The 18671-nt window shown below is 34.0% G+C and overlaps 1 long non-coding RNA gene and 1 pseudogene across 1 annotated transcript in view; both read left to right on the plus strand.

The window, feature by feature from the left end:
* The first annotated feature begins 1132 nt into the window (after positions 1-1132).
* The window catches only part of LOC107597674 (acyl-coenzyme A oxidase-like protein), a 46956-nt pseudogene continuing 29417 nt past the window's right edge, over positions 1133-18671 (plus strand).
* Positions 16813-18671, plus strand: part of LOC107597640 (uncharacterized) — a 3253-nt gene continuing 1394 nt past the window's right edge. Inside the window, exons 1-2 of the long non-coding RNA XR_001610482.1 lie at positions 16813-16844; positions 16990-17079. This is a non-coding gene — a long non-coding RNA (uncharacterized lncRNA). The remainder of the gene's footprint in view (positions 16845-16989; positions 17080-18671) is intronic.

An 18671-nucleotide genomic window follows, 5' to 3' on the forward strand; every position in this document is an offset into this window, starting at 1 on the left:
AAACATATTCGTGAATACAATCACTTATTATTAAATGATTTGAGAAATTCTTACCCATTAATTACGAATGACTGGATTTTATTAGTTTGGTAACAGCCCCAAATGACTTATTATTGTAATGGACTTTATTGATTAAATGTAAGAGCTTTGACACACTTCTAGAAAAATAAGAGCGTTGACACAATTCGAACACTGCATATAACCACAAAAACTCTTTAGAATTCAGCATTCAAAACGAAACATATCCTTTCATGCATTCTTATAATCTATGACTGTTTTGATGATAGATTATCTTTTTTTTATTAAATTTTTTTTATATGTACATGTATATGTGTGTGTGGCTGTACACACACATGTAGCTGTTTTTTTGGTGTTTGGCTTAGAATCATTATTATACTCATACCTTTTGTTTTTTTTAAAATATTTTTGAAATGTTTTTAGCTTTATTATTTTTTTGTTTTCACTTAAATGTTTTAGTTTTGAAATGTTGTTGTATGCATTTGTCATTTTTATTTAATTTATTTTCTTAAAAGCTTTTAGCTTTTAGTTTTAATTACTTTTTCTTATTTGTGTATGTTTGAATTGTTTTTAGCTTTATTTTTTTTGTTTTCATTTAATTGTTTTAGTTTTGAAATGTTGTATGCATTTGTCATTTTATTTAATTTATTTTATTTTCTTAAATGTGTGTGTATATATATATATGTATTTATAGAGTTATAGAGACTTTGGATAAAAGCGTCTGCTAAATTACTAAAAGTAAAGTAAAAATGTAAAGATTAAATAAACAATGCATAAAGGCACTTTAACAAAGGTCCAAAGAATGCCTTTACTTCATAGATAGATATGTTATTACTATTGTTACTATTTTAATGTTATTGTTATTATTTTTATTACAATTGATAAATCACCTCATAAACGAGTAGGCAATAAAAAAATAAAAAATAAATAAAAATAAAAAAGTGAATTAGCCGTGTTGCCGCGCAACGCGGTGACATCATCCAAACGCGGAAGTGGAATGTTACAGTTACAGTGAAAACACGAGGAACTCAAGTCGTGTTGTTATCATCCAAGACTCAAATACAGTCCAGCAGGCCTGCCACATATCTAGCTGGAGAATTCTGGGAGATTAAAGATGCTTTTCGTTTCAGTCCAGCAGGTAAGTAAACCGTGTTTCCTTAAAGACTGATTCACGGGAGTTACCTTGAGTAAATAAAAGGAAACAATACAGTCACCTCTTCCAGACACACGATGGAGGCTGTGCACGTTTTGTCAAGATTTAAAAGATCTGAATCCATTTTGCGCTTCATTTGAATGCCTTTCATGAAAGAACACCTTCGAAATCAGGTATGTGAGAAATGAGAGAGTCTTCTGCACGTCTTTATTACGCATTCAAAAAGCACTATGGTGCTACCATGGTAAAGTTATGTTGTCATTTGGTGAAAACAATCCTTTACCAAAAAGTAGTATACTTCAAGTTTATTTTAGTAAGTATACTTAAGTAAAGTTCAAGTATACTTTATGTAGCAAGTATACAAACATCAGTGTACTAGTAGTATACTTGTAAGTGTACTATTTCAATACTCCTTGGGACTAAATTGGCCCACTTTCTAGTATATAAAAGTATACTTTTAAGTATAACGGTAGTAAACTTTGAGTACACAACTAGTTTACATCAAAATGTTTAGTTTGTACTGCAACTATACTAAAAGTGAACTTATAGGTATACTGATAGTTTACTAATTAAATACTTGTAGTAGCATTTTTAGTACACTTTGAAGTATAGTCTCAGTAAACTACTAGTTTAGTAGTTTTATACTGCAAGTATACTCGTACGTTTTCTTTAAGTGAACTTTACGTCATACTTTAAGTATACCACTATGCCCCCATTAATTTGTATATATTTTGTTACATGAATATCTGAACATAAAAAACATCAAAAGAACAGGGTATCTGCTTGTAAACAAAAATATTTTATTCTAGCTTCATGCATTCTTTTTTTAAACACTTGAATGTGGATAAGTTTCATAAATAAAGAAATAAACAACATTTTGAACAAAAAGCTGAAAAAAGACTATGAATTGGATTCAGAGTGATAATCAAAACGTAGATAAAGTCGATCAACACCCCAAAGCTTGACAGTTGTGATTACCTCTTCATTGGTTGACATTTTATTCCATAATGGTACACAGTTTTGATGCTGTTTTATGTCTGATGATCGTGTTAGAATACACGTGGAAGCATCTGTTGTTTCGGTTTCTTCTTCACTTGTGTTTTTTGGAAATTCTGTACAGAAGGTGTGTACTAGCACCCCCTACAGTATAACAATGAAAACACTGATTCTAGGAACACAAGTATAGCTAAAATATATTTAGACTTTTTCTAAGTATAAGTCAAGTATATACTTAAATGTCATTTTAAGTATATTTCTGAGAAGTACATAAAAAGTAGACTAAAAGTATACTTTCCTATTTTTTAGTTTAAAAGAAGGTTACTAATAGCACACTTGAATAAACTTCTTTTTCATAAGGGATAGCAATTTTATAGCACTTAAATTGACTTTGCATTGTCCTCCAAGGTTCAACATTGTTAGTTAACATGGTAGAAGTCCTAAAAAATGGACATCATTAAACCACTGCATTAAAAAAACAACATGCAGGAAGTAGAATGTTACTTTTTTTTTAGTGTAATGCCTATTTAAAACATATGATTTGCCTTTGTTTAGCTAAAAGAGAAGCAAAAAAGGCTTCATAAACAAGTGTTTAGGCATCTGAGATCATCTGCTCCGCTGACATGGCCACAGGAGTCAAGGTTTGACAATTTTGTGCTATACACTGAAAAAAAAAAATGGTGCAGAAACAATTTTCACTCACAAATTGCTAGTAAATTTGACAAACAATTACAAAGAAACGGCAAGTAACATATTCAATTATACTTGAAATTTGGAAGTAGAAAAACTGAAATAGTATTTTCTTTAAAACGTACAAATTGTTGTCTTTACAACTTCAAAAAGTCATGGTACAGTGTATTCTTATATTCCATTATTCCAGGTAATTAAGCTGAATCAGCTGCAACACGTTTTCTAACATTTTTGCTTGCTGTTGTTTACATTGTAACTGAATTTTGAGCTGTTCTCAGGACATTTGCATGTCGTGTTGGCATGCATGACACTACATATTTGCATTTATTCCACATTTGAATAGTCACACTGCACTGTTCGCTGTATCCCTCAGCTCGGTGTTGTGTGTGGACTGTACGGAGGTGCTGTCAATAATTTAGGCAGTCCAGAGCAGAAGATGAAGAGGTATCTCCCTGTTTCAGTAAATCAGGAATAAATTCTGTGCCCTTCAGACTTCAAACACACTCAATAGATGCGCACAAAAATGTTTGCGAGTCAAAGTCCTGATCATTTTGGTCTCCGTGAGATTGCACATGTGTTGTTTGTTTATTGCAAGAATGACTGAAATTAGTGATTTAAAAATATAGTTTACCCAACATTTTAATTTGGCTGAAAGCTTCCTCACTCTCAGGCCATATAAGATGCAGATGAGTTTGGAGAAATGTAGCATTGCATCACTTGTTCACCAATGGATGCTCTGCAGTGAATGGGTGCCGTCAGAATGAGAGTCCAAGCAGCTGATAAAAACCACACCACTCCAGTCCATCAGCTAATGTCTTGTGAAGTGAAAAGCTGCGTGTTTGTAAGAAACAAATCCATCATTAAGATGTTTTAACTTCTATCTGTTGCTACCGGCTAAAATACAAGTCCTGGATCCATAATTCTGCTTCCTTCATTGAAAAAGTCATCTTGTCTGAATCAGGGGAGAAATATGCACAGATCAAGCACTGTTTACAGGCGAAAACAGTCCAGAGTGGTTCTAAACAAATGTGTGGGTGGAGTTTGATGTGAGACAGCAACAGGTGATGGACTTTTTTTTTGCTGGAGGACGCGTTATGTATTTTACTCGTATTTTGGCCAGAATTGATTTAAAGTTAAAATGCCTGATGATTTATGGATTTGATGGATTGATACATATATATATATATATATATATATATAGGACTTTTTTTTTGCTGGAGGACGCGTTATGTATTTTACTCGTATTTTGGCCAGAATTGATTTAAAGTTAAAATGCCTGATGATTTATGGATTTGATGGATTGATACATATATATATATATATATATATATATACACACACACACACCTTGCTACATGTACTGCGTTAGGTTAACCGAGACTTGTCATTTGCACTTATATATTGTTGCTCTTTTGTCCGTTTTGACTGCTTTTATTGTCCTCATTTGTAAGTCGCTTTGGATAAAAGTGTTTGCTAAATGACAAAAAAAAAATAAATAAATATATATATATTTGTTTCTTACAAACATGCAGTTTTTTTGCTTCACAAGATGTTAATTGATGGACTGGAGTCGTGTGGATTTTTTGTGGATTATTGTGATCAGCTGTTTGGACTCTCATTCTGACGGCACCCATTCACTGCAAAGGATCCATTGTTGAGCAAGTGATGGAATGCTACATTTCTCCAAATCTGTTCAAATGAAGAAACAAATTAATCTACGTCTTGGTGGCCTGAGGTTGAGTACATATTCAGCAAATGTTCATTTTGGGGTGAGCTATTCCTTTTATGTCAATGCAACATGTCCTATAAGATTTTGTGTTTAATTGCAGGAGTTACAGTTTACAGGGATGTTTGCCATGACTGAGAGGGGCCACGGTAGCAATGTTCGAGGCATTATCACTGAGGCCCGATACGATCAATCCACACAGGTGATTCCCAAGTCTGTTCTACTCTTTCATCTACAGAACGATCTGGGGTCAACAGTGATTTTAATGCAAATTTGACAAGAGTACTCAACCCGAAAATCTACAGTAAATTCTGGTGTCAGCTACTGATGTTGTAAACCCAAAGTTCTCAGTAACCCATCAAATAGCTTTGTGAGGAACAGACTGAAATTCTTTTCAGATCTTTAATTTTTGGATGAACTATTCCTTGGATAGGAGCACAGATGAAACTGCTTTTGTATCTAGAGCCAGACACAAATACACCGTTCACAAATGACTCAAATCCACACTTACTTGCATTATTATGAAACAGACACAGAGATGAGTTAAAATGTTTCTGATGGTTGTTTTGCAGGAGTTTATTATTCACACACCTTCCGAAGATGCTCAGAAAATGTATATCGGTAACGCAATGAAAGGAAACTATGCCGCTGTGTTTGCTCAGCTCATAATCAATTGAGAATCTCAGGGTAAGACTGATGCAACGGCTGTTTGTGCTGACTTTACGTACTGAATTATTATCACAAGCCTGTCTGCATATTAGTTCAACATATCTGGCATGATTCTGTCAACTCATCAGTAGTCTATATTTAGACATGGACCCACTAAAATGTGGACGTTTGTGGCAAATTTTGGTGCTCATCGGTTTGTTTGTTATCTAAAAATGTTTGGAAAGCATAAAATGCATTATGCACTGACATCAGCTTGAATCATTAAACCCATGTGTTAAACTTTGGCACATAACTCGTACTGTATGGATATGAATGACTTATTGAGAAGATGTCTTTCTCAGGTCCCCACTGCTTTATTGTACCAATCCGTGATCAGAACGGTTTCATGTGGCCAGGAGTGACGACCATTGACATGAAGCACAAACAAGGTAATACAATAACACTATTTTGCAATCCAGCCCTCCTCAATTATGTTTTTAAGATTTGATGGGTTTACTTAAAGTGTTTTTACACAGGCCTGCATGGAGTTGACAATGGCATTTTGATATTTAATAACGTTCGGATACCACGGGGAAATCTGCTGAGAGAGTGAGTTAACGGACAGGATTGCTGTAGAGTAGGGATTGTGAACTACAAAATGTAACTGAAAGACATTCTAGAGAGATTATAGCACAAAATCCCTCAGTCGTGAAAAACATGAAAATATCAGCGCATGTTAAAATTGTGATTTCCAAACCTGGAAAAGTCATGGAAATTAGTCAAATTTTGAAATATCATGGAAATTTTTATTTGATTTGTATTTATTTATTTACATTTTTAAACATATTCGTGAATACAATCGCTTATTATTAAATGATTTGAGAAATTCTTACCCATTAATTATGAATGACTGGAAAAATAATTGAAATTCATTGATGCCAACAGAAATCGAATTATTGAAATAGTGGTTATTGAAATAATTATTTAAATGTTTACATATTTTGCTATTATTATTTAATTAAAATTTTATGATTTTTTTTTTTTTTTACAAATTTCTATTTGATCATTTATTATTTATTTATTGGATGATTAGAAGATTCTCAGAGGTTAATAAAAAAATTAAATTTGGTATTTGTCAACATTTATCAGAACACAACATGTAAATATATTTCTGTCATGACAACTCTCGGAGGGATTGGCATGGTAATGTACATGACAATGTTAATGTATTTGGTCTTGGAGGAATAGATCTGCTACGCTGCAGTACCGAGACTTGCTACTGCCAATACATCCACAACATGCTGCTGTGAGCATGTAAGAAATATTGTTGCTGCAAATATAACATACATGAAATAACCCCCATATAGCATACACGAATCACCTCGTAGCCAGTGTTAATTTTGACAGCAAATTTTGATTGTTTTAGTCATAGTCTTTTGACTAAAATTCCATTTAGTTTTAGTCATATTTTAGTCATCTGAATTGTTTTTAGTTTTAGTCTAGTTTTCTATCTACAGTAAATCTACAGTAAATTTAGTCGGCTAAAATCGAATGGGTTTAGTTACAGTGCATTTATTAAGCATTTCTCTAAAATTTCCAAACTCGTTATATAGGTTTGATATTAAGGTTTTATCATGATAGACACCGATTTAACTGCGGTGACACACAACATGCCTTTGTGTTAAAATTAAATAAAACCACTTCTCATAAAGAACAAGAACATGGTCTTCTTTTTAATGAAATACCAATGGTTATATAGGCTAATTATGCATTCTTGATAGCAACTTGTTTACCATATTCTTCATTCTTTCAAGCAGACATATTTGTTTCTATAAATACATTTAGATTAATCTTTAGGGCTACTCAAGTTTTTCAATCAAGAGCAGTGAGTGATTTTCTGTCTTTCTGTTGTTGCTTGATTAACATCAATGACTCGGACAATAGCAACTAAATTAGGCTACTGTCCCTTTAAAACCGAATGCACAGCTGCAATGGATGCAATGTTCTGATACACGTTCTCCCTACTGTTTACGTTCACTTAAGACGTAATCAACTGTGTTTACGTGAATGCTCGTCAAAACGGACAATTTGACATCATTTTGTGTGCAATTCACCGTTCATGTGACGCTAAAGAGTACAGTGCAGTGTATGTTTGTTAGCTTATGTCCCGCCGGTTCATATGTACGCATCTAACCTCCGAACCACGCAGCAGATTCGTTCTGATTGAATCTCTTCCCAAATCATCCCTCCCTAACATTTTTGTCTCGTTTTTATTCGTTGACGAAAATGTCAATAACTATTAGTCATAATTTTTGTCATTCAAAAAGAGTTTTAGTTCGTTAGCGTCTCGTTGTCGTCAGTGAAAAAAATGTTGTTGACAAATTATTCGTCAATTAAATTAACACTGCTCGTAGCAGAGCTATATAAGTGGAGCTGGGGAAGGTGGAGGGTTTCTGAAGCAAGCTGCAACTGCTACTGCAAGCACTAGTAATATTTGAATGTTGAGCAGCGAGCTCATTGGCTACCGATACAGGAGAGAACCAATCAGCTGTGCCTTGTGATAATGATGTCATTAGGTCAGATTGAGTTAGACCTATCGGACTGCACCATCTAGAGTTTCATGCCAGAACTCTTTATGTGTGCATGTTTCATGTATATAATAGTTCTAAATTAATGTAAAAATTAATTAATAAAATAATAAAATTAATTAAAAAAAACTAACACTAGCTTTTCTTTCTGTATTCTATCTATTTGTTTTCTTTTTATTTATTATATGATTTAAAAATAAACTTGCTATGTGTACTGTGTTAAGCTAACTGAGACTTGTTATAGCACTTGCATATCATTGCTATTTTTTTTATTTTGATTGCTTCCATTGTCTTCATTTGTAAGTCGCTTTGGATAAAAGCATCTGCTAAATGACTAAATGTGAATGTAATGTAGGAGGGAATGCATGTGTCTCCCAGCTCATTGTATTTGTGTGTTGCAGGTTTGGTTCTGTATCAGCTGATGGTTTGTACTCATCTCCCGTACTCAGTAAAAGCAGTCGCTTCAATGCAATGCTTGCCGCTCTGACGCCCACCCGCCCCTTCACACATTGTGTCTTCTCTACAGCTGGGGCTCGTCATTGCAGTACGCTGCAGTCACAGGTAAGATGTTAAAAAGTCTTTGTGTGAATGTCATGCAAGTTCATGTGAAATTCAGATACGATGCATCGTTGATAACAGATCAAAAGTATTCCCTGTAATTAGTTATCAGTATTATACGGTCACGCTCCTTCAAACGCATCAAAACTGCATCGACGAGTTTCAAAAGCGATTTATGTGGTGGCAGGGGAGAGAGAAAAATAAACAACAAGTTCTAGAAGTGAGTGAAAACAAAATGAGAGCACCGTGACGTGTGGAGTTTCTCCTCACCGCAGAGCACATCCAGTTCAGAGGGATACTCTCGTCCGCGCCTCCGCTGCTGCTGCATGTCTTCCTCACATGTGGCTTTGCGTGCGTGTGCGTCTGCGTGGGCGATGCTGGGTGTCTCTGAATATGGCATCCCCAGGCTGAAAAAAAATACAGAAAGAGAGGAAATGTTTGCTTTCTGTAGTTGCAGGTTTTCCATTTGCAAAACAGCTCCGCGCAACACACACACACACACACATATCAGAGGAGGAACAAAGAGCCACCACTCTGGTGCCAAAACACGTATGAGCGCTCAGGTGTGAGAGAAAAACCACACTCGCAGTTATCAGGCTCCACGCTCTTAGCCCACCACACCTCTTCTTATTACAACACGCACCACAAAACCATTGCACTTCAGACTTTCTGAACGAGAGGCTTTAAGATTCAAAACAGCAACGTGCCATCAAACAGTCGGTGGTCATGGTGCGCGCATGTGGCTCGCAGATTTGCTCTCAACAAGTAGCAGGTTGTTCGGTCGTCCACTGGTTAGTTTTAATGGTGGGAAGGTTAGGTGTAAGGATAAGACTTGAGAAACAGACAACTTCTGAGATTGATACGCAAGCCGGACACTTCTTTAAAAGCAGCCTCTTGAAGTCAACATGAAATAGACATGTTGATGGTGAAATATTCATTGGTGCACGTCATTACAAAGAAAATGTCTTTGCAGTTTCTGATGATCACATTACCACGCCGTCTGTAAAATTACTTATTTTTGACTGACATCACTGAGGTCATGCAGCCATTTGTATTTGTTCATACATAGCACTGTATGAATTTATATACTATTATAGTATTTTTTAAAAATATTTTGAATTAGCTTTTATTTTTTATCATTTCAGTTTACATTTTAACAGGGTTCCCACGCTTCTTGAAAGTACTTGAATTTCAGACATATGGATTCAAGGCCTGGAAAGTACTTGAAAACAAACATAGGTTCTTGAATTAAATTTGAAATAAATTTTGTTTATGCAGGGATTAAAGTTTTCCGTTGCTACGACTGATTTCCGTCAATTGGGGAAAAAAATGAGGGGAAAAGAAACATGTAGTGCATTGTTGTTGTTCTGCCGGCACAAAACAAATCATTCCCGGCCACGGCTCCAGCTTCTCAGTGACAACATATGTGACGCCGCTTGCATCATTCACAGTCGGGTTATTAGCAGAGAACACAGAGCAGAACTTGAATTTCTGCGCGGGATTGCGGCTATTAATAACAATTCTACTCATTCCCGCAGGTTCCGCGCTTATAACGCGATGACAGATGACAGAACTTATCATTTGCACGTGCTTTTGAGTCTTGAGAACTCACTTGCACGCTCTCATGTTCTGTGCACTCACAGTGACAGATTGCGATAGTGAGTGACAGCTTTTAATAGTTATTAAGGGAATTTGCAAATGTGATATTGATTCAATACAACAGTTCGGTAAACAAGTACTGCCTGATTTTGCTCTTATTTCTTTAACGAAAATAGTTCCAAATATAGTAACAGCTCAGCCGCTGCGCATCTCTAAAAGCAAACACAGCTGAGTTTCATTCATTCAGTGAACGTGCATTTTTGAACGAATCTAGTGAGTCAGTGATTCATGGTTACCCATTCACAAAAGGAAGTCACTTGCTTCATTCCTGAATGAATCAGCCATTCGAACGAATCAATTGAATGAATGATTCAGTGATAAAATCGGTGACTTGTCGCCACCTGCTGGCGGATTTAGTTTAATTTTTAGCATATAATTTATTTATTTATTTATTTAAATCATTTAATATTTCTGTATTCAAAATTGTGTATTTAAAACACTAATCTCCACATAAATGTATGAATTTAATTGCACTCATGCCACCTCTGATCCTCATTAAACGTCTGAAAATGTACCTACAAGCCACTTTTGTGTTCTTCTGTGCCACCTCTGTACAAATTCATTTTTTATTAATACAAATTTCATATGATTGGTAACCTATTTGTCTTATTCTACTTCTTATTATATTGTTTTAAATAGAAATTTTAAAAAGCTTATAAACATATATTTTTGAATTTGACATAGATGAAAAAGATGCCATTACAAAGGTAAAAAGAAAATACCCCTGTATGTCATTTTGAGTCAAATGTTGATACATATTAGGTGTAAATAATTTTTTATTATTGATTTTTTATTATTTTAAATTAGGAGGACAAGCGCTCCTAATTACAAGAATAAAAATAAATGCTTTTAAACCGTGTGTGTGACGGGTATGGATGTGGAATGGGGTTTGGCTGAGGAAAAATGTTCAGTCAAAATATTTTTTTGCTTTAACCCCTGTTTATGGCGCAATTTCAAAAATTGTCCTATATGTTCTGTCAAAGACAGAACGAAACGGCACTAATGATTTGGGGTGGAGATGGGGTAGCGCGAAAAAACTTAGCGTGCGTGTTGTTGATGCGCAGCCTAGAGCCTTGGGGACAATTTTCTTAAGCCCGCTCCTGCTGTATTTCTGACCATTACCGCCCACTCCTGCAATGTGTGTGTCCCGCTTCCGCAAACATTCTAATATTGTATATTATTTTCGCACATCAGGGAGCTGCTATCAATATGCGGGGTATTAAAATCGCATTTGAATGAGCACTCGCTGTTCACTTTCGATTTCGCGATCATGCATGCACTGTGTAAAGGTAGCACAAGTCCTTTGAACACAACTGCTCAAATGGTCCAAATTTATGAAACCTACACATTCAAAACATTATTACTCTGAAATGTTTAATGTAAATGTTAAGTGTAAGTGAAATGTTAAGTACTGTAAGGTCTTTCATAACACTATATATTCTGGGGTGTGAATTTGATAGATGCTTGATAAAAAAATAAATGGTGCTTTAAAAAGTCCTTGAAAGTCCTTGAATCTGGTGTTCATGAAAGAGTGGGAACCCTGTTTTAAGATTTGAGAAATTTTGGTATGCAATTGTATTGTCATTTTTATTATTATTAATTTATATATATATATATATATATATATATATATATATTTTGTATATAGTTTTAGTAAGTTTAGTCATTTTTATTAGTTTTTTTTATAGCTTTAATAGATTTTATTTAAGTTTTAGTCATTTTAAATATTTTTATAAAGATTTGATTTTTAGTTTTTGTCATTTTATATATTTTATATTTTTATAAAGGCTTTAATTTATTTTTTATTTTATTTTATTCTTTTTTTCAGTTTTTGTTTAATTTGAGTCAGTTTTGTACTTCAGCTTAAACTTTTTCATTTCAGTTGCAAGGTAAATTTAAGTTAAAGTTTTTCATCTAATATTTATATTTTAATTTATTTTAGCTTTATTTCAATTATTGAAAATGATTAATAATAGTTTTAGTTGTAGTTAACAATGACTGTACTGTCCAACAGTCAAGTAGAATTTAGTTAATGCAGTCCTTTTAAAATCTTACCAACAGTCAATGGTGATTTAATGCCAGAAATTATTAATATAATATAAATTTTAATAACAAATAACATATTTGAAAGATTCTTAAACAGGATGTCAAGTAGGAAGTATATAGGAGATAAACGAGCTGTGAATGCCATATTATGTTAACATTAACAGTGTAGCATTTCACTTTTCAAACTAAATCACGAGAGACGGCGCTGTCATCTGTTTAGTGTTATGACAGTTGTTCAGATGACAGACGACACTCATCAGTCTTCAGGAAATGTAGGTGTGCATCTAATATTTATATTTTAATTTATTTTAGCTTTATTTCAATTATTGAAAATGATTAATAATAGTTTTAGTTGTAGTTAACAATGACTGTACTGTCCAACAGTCAAGTAGAATTTAGTTAATGCAGTCCTTTTAAAATCTTACCAACAGTCAATGGTGATTTAATGCCAGAAATTATTAATATAATATAAATTTTAATAACAAATAACATATTTGAAAGATTCTTAAACAGGATGTCAAGTAGGAAGTATATAGGAGATAAACGAGCTGTGAATGCCATATTATGTTAACATTAACAGTGTAGCATTTCACTTTTCAAACTAAATCACGAGAGACAGCGCTGTCATCTGTTTAGTGTTATGACAGTTGTTCAGATGACAGACGACACTCATCAGTCTTCAGGAAATGTAGGTGTGTGCTTGCATCATGTGGTTCCACTATGTCTTCCGCTGTCTTCTATACGTTCCACTATAGAATATTGTAGTTCAGAATAGTTCGTAGATCTGTGTTCCGATGAAAAAGAGGTTTACTTCTAGAGAAATAAATTGAGAAAGATGACGTTACACATGCCAAATGTACTCTCTGATAAAAACAGTCTTTTCTCACAAAGGCTGTCGTGTTGAGATCACATGACCAGATGTATATAACTCACTTTATCTCAATAACAACCCTACTGATGTCACCGAAGCTGTGCATCTGTTTGTTCATGTTAACTAACAGAAGTGTTGCTTCTATATTATTGTTGTAGTATTTATTAATATTTTAGATATTATTAATTTTATTATGTGCTTTCGTCATTTTTATTAGTTTTTTTTAATTATTATATATAGCTTTAATTTAGTCATTTTCTATAAATTTTAATTTGTTAATATATATATATATATATATATAGTTTTATATATATTATTATTTAATGAAATTAGTTATTTTTATTAATTTTTATTTTATTTTTAGACTTTGTAGATATTTGTATTCATTTTTGGGGAGGTTGAAATATTTTATATAACTTTAATTAATTTATTTATTTTTTCAGTTTCGGTTTACTTTTGGATATTAGGTTGCAGAATAAATAGTTATAGGTGACAAACTCTGCAACATCGACACTTATTGAACTGAATTGAATCAACATTGAGCTAAATAACAACAATATTGTCTTCTGTACAGCTGCTTATTGTCCAGTAATTAATAATATGATGAACTAAATTGAATCAACACTGAACTAAATTCAACTGAATAGTGACACGATTGTCCTTTTTAAAGTTTCTTCATAGCAGAATTAAAGAAATTTGCTACATTAACAGTTCTTTTCTTGGTTCTTACTGTGAATCTGCTATATAAATAAATGTGACTTGACTCAACAAATACCATATGTCTATAAATAGGGTGCTTCTACAATAACATCAGTAACCGAATGTGCTTCTACATGGCATTTGACTTGCACATAAAGCGTCTGTTTAATTTGAAGCGGCCTGTACAAGAGAAGACACTCAAGTTTAGATGAGGCATGTTACAATAGGATTTCTGTGTGGGCTTCTCACCTTTAAAACCACACATATGCACACACACACACACACACACGCGCGCTGTAGGGAAGCCACCTGCAGATGCCAGATGTAGAGATACAGTTTGTGGTAGTTCAAGAGTCACAGGTGTACAAAGCTCAACATCAGCACAGCAGAAAGACACAAACACATACTGACACAAGACCAGACGTCCACCACAGCAAGCCTTCCTCCACACACTAATGCATGCACTGCGGTTAGAAAAGTGGGTTACCTGGAAGCTTACCGGTTTATTTCTCTGTGCGTCGACATCCAGGTGTGTTGTGGGACGTCTGACTCTTTGCTGTGACCCCCTTTGTGTGTCTGCTTTGGTTTGTATGTGATTATGTGACAGTGACAGGTTTCTGAGTGTGCAGTGGCATTTTGAATGCATTTAAACATCTAAATGAAACGCACATGTTCTTATTGTCTCTTTCACAGTCGCAGACAGTTTGGCCCGAAGGACCAGGATGAGGTGAAGATCATCCAGCACCAAATGCAGTATCTGAGACTGATGCTGGCTGCTGCCCTCGCTCTCACCTTCACCACCAGGTACATACTTCCTGTCCACGGCCACATCCCTTTGAGTGTGATCTTTTTATATGTAAAGACAAGACACTAAAGGCAAAAACATTGTTTTTTTGCATGCACTGGTCAGTTTTGAGATTTTAGGCTATTTGGGTTGTCATAATGTGTTGTTTTAGGCTAGTGGAAAGAAAACATCCAAAATACATGTTGAAGTGTTCATTTCATTGCACTTTATCTGTTTGCATTTGTAAATTTCAGCTATACAACAATGGCCAGTTTCTCAAGTTTTTTTTTCTCCACTTCATCAGTACTTGCATACAGTACATAAAAACGTACATTTTTATTCTGTTTATTCTGAAGGTTTTTACATAGGGGTTTGTTCATAAATAATTTACCTGATTTTATCCGACATTTCATTCCTAAAATCATGGTGAATTTTATTTATTACATTTTCTGGATGTTGACAGTATTTTCTGAATTATGTCATAAATTAAGGAAAAATCTAAAATTCCCTCTGTAAAAAGCTTTGACTCTAATATGCCAACAGAATGAAACAACCATTTTGAATCTGTTTTATCCAGTATTCAGATTTCTATTCTGGAATTGTATGCAAATTAATGCATGTTTAATTAGATTATGCCTCATTTGGGTATTTAAACATAATATCTCAGAAAACTTGTCATTCTTTATTTGTAGTTCTTAATGTAATCAATCAAATGGGAAAGTATGGTGAGGTTTATTAGTTATTAGTAAGTTATTAGAAGTATGGTGATAACTACTATTAGTATTCCTGGGGTGTCTTGCCTTAATTTAGCAGATGATTTTGTTCAAAGCACATTGCATATGATAAACGTATACTTGGCAAGTATAAAATTGGTTAGTGTATATATATATATATATATATATATATTTATAATGACATACTTTTGTGTTATATTACATTGGCAGTAAATTGCAAAACAATTTACAAAACAATGATTTCTGTATCAGTCTCTCTAGATTTTTCCCCTATTTTGTCATGGAAGCTCTGTCATGAATTTTTTCTTTTGCTTTTGGAGCAAATGGGAATATGAAATTGTATTTGCTGTCTACTCTGCTGTCACTACTATAGAAGTTTATCACCTATGGTGACTTGCTCTTCTGAGAATCCCAGAAATGTGAAAAGGGTCCATTGTATTTTAAATGACAAAAATACGTTTTAATGGTGAAATAAGCCTATTAAAATATCACATACAAAATCTTAAAAGTAGTAAGACATACAATAGCTTGGGCGAGAAACCATATTTGCTTATTTTTCTATAAATGGTCTGGGTGTCTACACAGAACATCAAACTATATCAAAGCTACCAAGAAAATCCTCTTTTCCATCATCTGTGCTTAAAGGATGGAATTAAGGAATTAAAGGATTAATGACATAAAAGTGGCAGCACAAAGAGCAGTTTTACTGGCCTCCACAGGAGAGGTCTCTGTGTTTGTACAATTCAGGTCACTGGCACATTCTGAGAAATACCACAGGAGGAGAATCAAAGGAAAAGAGGAGCTCAGATGCGCCCTTCTGAGAAATCACTGCAGGTTTCATCATTATTTATCGAACACATCTGCGCTTTATTGGAAATAAAAGAGATAGTTTATAAAGTTAGTTTGATGGTCAAACATTTGTACAGTGAAGTATGAGAGAGATTTAATTACTGACACATAAATATTCCCTTTTGTACATTCATCATAAAGATTTTATTTTTAATATTTAATATATATGTATTTTTATTTTATTTTTAATATTTAATATTTTATTTGTACATTTGTTTATTTATACATTTATTTTTGCAACATTCCTGTAGCTCAAACACTCCAGCATGTCTCTAGCACCACCAGGATCATATATATTTATTCAAAGCAATAATATATTAGGTTAGGGTTTGATGTGTTTTTTATTGTATGTGCATTGTTTGTATGTTCCCGTGTTTGCTCTCAGATATGCTGCAGGTTTGGTGGATGATGCTTTGTGTCAGGGTCAGGACCTTCAAAGCAATCGCGCTCTGCAAGCTCTCGTCGCAGGACTCAAAAGCCTACAGCACGTGGGAGAACATCGCGTGGATTTTGATGTGAGAGGACAACAGGAGATGGACTTTTTCACTGGAGTAAGCGTTATTATGAAATATGGACTCATATTTTGGTCAAAAGTGACCGTTTAAAGTCAAAACCGCCTTAAATGGTGGATTTATTTCCATGTTAACTGATGGACTGGAGTGGTGTGGATTACTTGTGGATTGTGATGTTTTTATCAGCTGTTTGGACTCTCATTCTGACGGCACCCATTCACTGCAGGGGATCCACTGTTGTGCAAGTGATGTAATGCTAAATTTATCAAAAATCTGATAATGAAACAAACTCAAAATCTTGGATGGCCTGAGGGTGAGTGCATTTTCACCAAATTTTCATTTTAGGGTAAACTATTCCTTTAAACAATGTCCATATACTGCATGTCAAATGTATATTTTGATTTGTTTTATTTCCTTTAGCCACTTTTAAATAAACACTGTGGTTGATATTCCTCCAGGGCTTTATGATGGAAAACCGCATTCCATCTCTGAAGTGTGACTCCGACGTCTTTGTCACATTTGTGGGAGACAACATGGCCATGCTTCAGGTATTCATAAGTATACTTTAGCTGACACCACACAAGAAATGCACTCAAACTGGCCAGCAAGTACTGAGGGGAAAAAATGCTTGGTCACAAGGGTCGTGTTTATTACCATCTTTTTCCTTAAGGTTGTTATTTGTTTTCCTACTTCTTTTAGAGCCATTCCCTTAATATAGTCCAATATCACATTTAAATGCTCGTGTTCAGACAAACAAGACAGTGTAAACAGAAAACACAGATATCCACACGATGACCGCTTGGAGGGGAAACTAGACAAGTGGCAATTATTTTAAAAATATAAACCGTCTCAAAAACTAAATTGAATTAAGTGGATTATGAAGGCATTAGAATAAAGGGGGTCACTTCGATGCGTTTGCACACGGTTTGATCACAATAATGCGTCCTTAGCATTGGGCTGGTTATTAGATAACTGCTGAGGTAATTAGGTCAGCTTTGTGATTCATTTTATACTGGTTCTGATTAGCAACACATCAATTCGACACATAGGACGACACACATGCACACATAACGACTCAAACACAACGTCTGCATTCACAGCTTGCCGAAGCCTAAAGACATGTATTTTCTGCTGAAATTAGATTATCCCCTTCAGTACCAAAATAAAGTCATGCAGTTGAATCCTTAGAAACAGGCTGATGGTGTTGTCATTTTAACAGTAGAGAAACCATTGAGAAGGACAAAATTCACAATTGTGATTGGGAATTTTTGTTTTAATTGCAATTTCTTAAACGTGTACATTTGTCCGTGTAGTTGGAATACTATATTTGGAATTTTGAATGATATGAAGTATTACAGTTAGAAAATATCGGTCTAAATTCTTATCGTTACATTTAATGAATTTGAACTCTTCAAGATTAATATTTGAACTTTTTTCTAACACTTCAGCTAAGTAATTGAGTTTTTGCATTGCTTTAGTTTAGATTTGTGTGCATATACACTACTGTTCAAAAGATTGGGGCCGATTAAGATTTTTTTATGTTTTTGAAAGATGACTCTTGTGCTCACCGAGGCTACATTTATTTGATCAAATACAGTAAAACTTTGAAAGATTGGGAATTTTTGTTTTAATTGCAATTTCTTAAACATGTACATTTGTCCGTGTAGTTGGAATACTATATTTGGAATTTTGAATGATATGAAGTATTACAGTTAGAAAATATCGGTCTAAATTCTTATCGTTACATTTAATGAATTTGAACTCTTCAAGATTAATATTTGAACTTTTTTCTAACACTTCAGCTAAGTAATTGAGTTTTTGCATTGCTTTAGTTTAGATTTGTGTGCATATACACTACTGTTCAAAAGATTGGGGCCGATTAAGATTTTTTAATGTTTTTGAAAGATGACTCTTGTGCTCACCGAGGCTACATTTATTTGATCAAAAATACAGTAACATTTTGAAATATTATTACAAAAAATTACACTTTTCTATTTGAATATTTTGTCAAATGTAATTTATTCCTGTTACCCAAGCTGAATTTTCAGCATCATTACTCCAGTCTTCAGTGTAACATGATCTTTCGGGAAATCATTCTAATATGCTGATTTGCTGCTCAGAAAACATTTATTATTATTAT

This window comes from Sinocyclocheilus grahami, unplaced genomic scaffold (genome assembly GCF_001515645.1).
Source record: "Sinocyclocheilus grahami isolate Dianchi unplaced genomic scaffold, SAMN03320097.WGS_v1.1 scaffold234.1, whole genome shotgun sequence".
Classification (NCBI taxonomy): domain Eukaryota; kingdom Metazoa; phylum Chordata; class Actinopteri; order Cypriniformes; family Cyprinidae; genus Sinocyclocheilus; species Sinocyclocheilus grahami.